This window comes from Castor canadensis, chromosome 6 (assembly GCF_047511655.1).
Source record: "Castor canadensis chromosome 6, mCasCan1.hap1v2, whole genome shotgun sequence".
NCBI classification, from domain to species: domain Eukaryota; kingdom Metazoa; phylum Chordata; class Mammalia; order Rodentia; family Castoridae; genus Castor; species Castor canadensis.
Window position 1 is genome coordinate 102,921,728 of NC_133391.1, and position 6,407 is coordinate 102,928,134.

Here is a 6,407-nt window from a genome sequence, read left to right on the forward strand (position 1 = left end):
TTATCAAATTTGAGAGATTTTAAGTCAGTATATTTCATTTTTTTCATCTTCCCCTCTCACCTTTCCTCTGGATTTAATTGCATGTGTATTAGACAATTTGATAGTGTCCTAAAGGTCGGTTGTACTTTTTTCCAGTCTTATTTTCCTTCTATTCTTCATTTTGGATAGTTTCCACTGCATGTTTTCAAAATTCATCATTTTGGGGGACTGTGCCTAACCAGCTATTAGTCACATCTAGTATATTTTTAACTTCAGTTCCTAAATTTTTCATTTCAGAAAATTTCCATTCTAAAAAACATCTTCCATTTGTCTCTCTATCACATTCACATTTGTTAGTTTCTTCATCGCCATCGTGTATGCATCTTTTTGTGCCAGGAGATTATTAATTCAATAGTTGATATTGTAATATTGTATTTTTGTGTTTGGGTTCTAGATTTTTTTCTGTTTGGATTCCTTTAAATAGTGCTGGATCCCTCCAGCATAGAGTTAAGAAGAAGATTCTGGTGTTCAAACATTATTAGGGAGACCCAGAGCAGTATTTAGATTAGGGCTAATTTGACCTGGCTAGAGGTAGTACCCATCTGAAGAGTCTTCCTGATCCTCTGTGTGTTATGAGATCATCCATTCTGTCTGGAAGGAACATGGGTTGTTTGCAGTCCAAGAGGAGCTATGGGAATTGAATGGTCAAATGCTTGCTGCTGCTTCTTTATTTGCCCAGTTACTTTCTTCTCTTGCATATCCATTCAGCACTCATCCAAAGATCTCAGGAGAAGATTTCCACAGATTTCTGGAAATTTCTCTGTAATTCTCTCCTCTCAGGCACTTTGGCCACAAATTTTAGCTTTCTTGGTCTCCCTGAGTCTCACTTGTCTCTTTTACTTGAGGGATCTCAGTTTGGGTTCCCTTTCCTTCCCTGTGGACTGGAAACTGTCTTTGGGTAGTAAGTTGGGACAGTCATGGAGCTCATATTGTTTGCTTCTCTTAGAGAATCACACTTCTGTGCTGTCTATTGTTGAACAGCTGAAACAATGTTTTCTAATATTTTTGTTAAGTTTTATCATTGGTTAAGGTAGAAGTTTTATTATTCTATCAAGGCCAGAAGCAGATGACTCAAATAAATGGAAATTAAGAGGTAGTTTAAAATTCTCATGTGTTGTGTGTCCCTTAATGAAAGGGATGAGTCCGAGAAATGCATCTTTAGGTGATTCTGTCATGCTAACATCGTAGAGTGCATTTACACAAACTAAGACAGCTGCAGCATTGCTAGGCGATGTAATCTTATGGTGCCACCATTGTAAGTGTGGGCTGTCTGACTAAAACATCACTATGTTGTGCATGACTATTTGTTCAAAATCCCAAAGAAAGTGAAGAAACTTATTAGAACAAATTCTAAAAGCACTAGACTGTCCTAATTGTTAGTGTTCATTGTCCAATCACAAAGCACATATGACACCTTCACTGCTTCAACTCCATAACATTGGAAGTTTTTGCTTCTTTCAGAGCTATATACAAGCAAGTACTGTGCAGAATGCTAGAGGCCTTCTCTATTGTTTCTTAGGCAGCTGTTGCTCTGCTCTATTTAAAAGTTACACTGAGTAAGGGGAATAGATTTAATTTTAGTAAGACAAACTTTTTTTGTTATTTTGTGTTTTTTATTTTAGATTTTTATAATAAATTTATAGGGTGCCTTGAGGGCAGCTCAATTTGCATCATAGGGGGCCACTTGAGATACTCACCAGGGACAGACCACTCTGTTCTGCCTTGGAGCACTACTGTCTGGAACCAGAATTGTTCATGAGGTGCTTCACATTATATATAGAGACATCCTCAGGGCACCATACCAATATATACTAGAGGGTCTTCTCATACATTTTGAGGGGAAAACAGCAGTTTTGATATCCCCAGCATGAGAGAAGTATTGCTGATGCTACAAGTTCAACCTGAGCACTGAACTGAAACATTAGTATATTGAAAGGTCAGTTGCACAATTTCAAACAATTTTACAACTAAATTTGCAGAGATTTTTCTATAACCACTGGTTTGTGTGACAAAAAGGAGTACAAAAATAGTCTAAATGAAAAAAATCATATAAAAGTTTGATAGATATAGAGAAATTATACATACACATGCATATTTTTATGTGGTCATTTATTTTCTAAACAATTTTTAAAATACTGGTAACTAATAGATATAAAACCTTTTTGATTTACTACTATACAAATGTTCTGTGACCTAGTCTTCAAAGTAGGCCTAAGGTGATATCACTAGTCTTTTTGCAGGATCAAATAAATTCACAAATATGTTTAAAAATAGCAATTTCATTTTTATTGGGAAGAAGGATTATTTTAGCCTGCAACACTCTGATATATGGCTTTGCTGTCCTCAAGTTTGTCAGACCTCCTTATACACAAGTGCTGACTCCACACAGGCCTTGGGGCTGTTGAGGTTTTATCCCCATCTGCTTTATTTGGAGGGTTCAGTGGGATACCACATTCACCATTGTGTTCTAGATATTTGTCTGTTTTTTTTCTTTTATTGTTATAATTGTTTTCACTGTTTTTTTATGTTGGAATTTGGGATGTTTCAATACTTGCAAGTGCTACCACTGCCTCCCAGAATTTCCCCATACCTTGACTTCATAACACTTTTGTGACCTTACCTAAGTGGAATAAGCTCTTAATATTCTTTCTAATACTAAGATCTGTGATTGTATAAATAACTCTACTCAGACCTAATTAGAGCCTAAATTATGGAGGAAGAAGTATATGAGATATTGCCTCATATTATGTTTTCAGATTTTCCATGTCTATATTTAAGTTGCTATTTGCTATGATTATAATTTGTTCCCTAAGTGAATATGCATCCAAAAATCTATCCATCCGTCCATCCTAGTAACAAACAATTCAGTCTCTGCTATGTACTAGCTTTGTTTCTGCAAATACTTAATGAGTTCACTGGGTTATTTGAAACTATAAATTGGCACACTATGGATATCATTTCTCAAGTATACAATCATCTAAGCAGACCTGATTGTTACTTGGAGGAGAAACACCAACGTTATGTTTTTCCCTTCTTTTTTGATAAACTATTTCAAATTTTAATATGGAGAATTTCCTTGCTTGCTACCACAGTGCTGGACTCTTAGCATAATCAAATGAGGATTTGAGGTTTCTCTACAATTTAATAATCAGGTAAAGAAAGCCAATTAACCTTACCAGTTAGCTAGTAAGTGAAGTCCTTTTGAGCTTGGAAGATATGAAAAAAAAACTAAGCCTCTGGCGTCATTGGGAAATATTACCTATAGGCAGGTGATAAATTTTGATGTTATCAAATAGCTTGTGTAGGCATCTATCCACTCTGCTCTGGGGAAGGATAGCTCTGCACTGAATAGCTGTTAGGAGAGACTCCAGCAGATGCACATTCAGGGAATATACAAGGGTACAATTTCAAGCAATACTTCATTCTTCCAGAGGGACCTTGGGCCCCCTAAATGTAGATCATGTACCTTTAACCACAATCCCTGAGGTCACATGTATAGTCTATGTAATAAACATCCATGAATATATAACATGGGTCAGTCACTGCATTAGAGACTTTCTTTAGTTTTAAAAAGTAAGATAAATTTTTCTTATTGAACTTCGACTTGCATTTGCTTAATAAATCAAACAATACTTCAAGGCTCATTAAACAATAATCCTGTTTTATTTCTCTTTTCTAATTCCTTCTCTCCAATGGTTACTACTTTAAATTATTTTTAGCTATTTATCTTAACATTTGCTTTCACAGATATAAATAAGAATCTTTACTGCTATTTCTTGATTTGTCAGTTTTAAATATCCCACACCTTTCTACTGTTTTCTATCTCACTCTCATGCTTTTTCTGACTTTTCAAATTTCATTTTTGTTTTTTGGTGTGAGGGGTTTGAACTCAGGGCTTCATGCTTGCAAAGTGGATGCTCTACCGCTTGAGCCACACTTCCAGTCCTCAAATTTCTTATTCTTATGTTTCAAGTTTTGATTATTTTTTCCTAATGAATATTTCAATTCATTAATATTTCTTAATGCTCATCTAATCTGTTATTATACCCATCTATCGATTTCTTAAACTCAATTATATTATTTTTCAGTTCTAGAATTTCCATTAGCTGTTTTTTTTAAATATAGATGCCAGATCTCATAAAATTTATCATCTCGTCCTATCTTTTCTTGATTATAGTACTATAGCTCTTTAAGGATGGGGATGGTTGCCTAGCATGTGTGGGACCCTGGGTTCAATATCTATCTATCTATCTATCTATCTATCTATCTATCTATCTATCAATCATCTATCATCTTTCTGTCTTTCTATCAATCATATATCTATCTGTGTCTATCTATCAATCATATATCTATGTGTGTCTGTCTATCTATCTGTCTACCTATCTATCTATCATCTACCTATCATGAGATTTATTATGGAAAGTAGCTTATAATATGATCACAGAGGCTAAGAAATTTGTAAGCAGGAGAAACAGGAAAGCCAATCACATGAGAACCAAGAGAGCTGATGGGATAACTCCCACTCAAAAACTGAAGGCCTGAGAACTGAGGGAATATTGGTATAACTTCTGGGTCTGAAGACCTGAGAATGAGAAGCTCCAATGTCCAAGGGTAGAAAACGTATCTCAGTTAAGAGAGAGAGAGAGAGAGAGAGAGAGAGAGAGAGAGAGAAAATTCACTCTGGCTCCATCTTTTAATTTATTCAGCCCCTCAATGGATCTTTACTTGTTTTATTGATTCAAATGCTAATCTTTTGAGCAAGACCTTCAGAGACCACTCAGATACTATTTTACCAACTATCTAGTCATCCCTTAGCTCAATCAAGTTGACACATAAAATTAACCATGGTACATGTTTACCACTTTCTGTATTCCCATTTTCGGGGTGGTTTTACCTCCTTGAATTTTGGGAGCCTAGGTATCCCTGAACTTGAATTTAGCTTTTCCAAGCCAGTGAGACTGACTCAAACTTTGGGTCACCTTTCTATTCAGTTTCAATGCCCCACAAAGCAAATTAGCAAATCCTCTGAGTGGAAAAAGCAGTGAGGAATGTGAGACTCACCTCACATTTTCTTTTTCTCCATGATCTTAACTCTACATGTCCTGGCTGTGTTAGTTATTGATGATGACTTCAAACAACAGCTTTTGTAATTATTATAAGGGAAAGGCTTCAGTGGAAAGATACATTTATAGAAGCAGACCCTAACTGTTACTTTGTATGTGGTGCTATTGGTTTTCATTTCTCTGAAAGCCATTAGTATCTTTTCATTATTTTAGTAGTCATACTAAATTTTTCATAACCTTGGTATAAATCTTTTCTCATTGATAACATGAGAAACTGAGCAGACATTTTTAGTTTGGAAATTCTTAAACTTTGAGTATTTGAAAATTTTTCTTATATTAGTTCTCTAGTAATTTGTGTCTATTTTTTCTCTCTCTATAATTCTTGATATTTTGATATTGGATCTCCTAGGTGGATCCCTTAATGTTTAACCTTTGTCCTTTCTCATTTTCATGTCTGTATCTTTTCTCTTGGGCAAGTTTATTCAGAGAAGAATCTTCCAGTCTTCTGTGCTGGGGGCTTAAGAATGGTTGCTGTTATTCTGAGAACCAACTAGCAGACAGGGTTGTTCATAATGTCTTTCTACTCAATGCTCCTATTGTCAGCTGGGTGCTATGCCTGTGGCTTAGCTATTTCTTCAGGCCCTTTATTCAGAGCTTCCTTAATACATTCTCTAAGAATCTAAGAATCTAAGAATCTAAGAATCTAAGAATTCTCTGAGAATGTACCTCACTTTTTAGTATCTATGGGGGAGGGAGATAAAGTCTATACTATTGTTTTCAGTCCCACTCCACACACAGCATTCAGTAAAGATTGGCACTGCTACTTTTTCAGACTTTCCAGGTTCTGTGGCACAGTAGGCGTAGTTTTAGGTTTCATCTTTCTCTGATATGTCAAGGCACTTCATCTATTTGCTTTTCAAGTTTTAAAATCATTTCTTCATATCTCACCTCTCTGGATCTTCTCTCTTATTTTTGTTGTCCTTATAAATCTATGCTTAATTTTTCCTTCCTTTATCTTTTTAAAATCTAGAATTTTAGGGGAAGAAACATAGAACAGGTGTGTTCAATTCACCGTATTTAACAGGAAGTTTTAGGAGCTTTATATACATCACAAGAAATTTCACAGCAGGTATTAATGTAGATGAAGAAAATGTTGAAGTAGCATAGTAAATGACAGACTTAGAATTAAAACTTAGTCTGTGTGTCATTAAAGCATTCATTTTGAAGGAGTTTCTTTTTTAACTTTGAGATTTCCAAGTTTTAGCCACAAATATAAGATATGCAATACTTTTCAAAGTCAAGTGA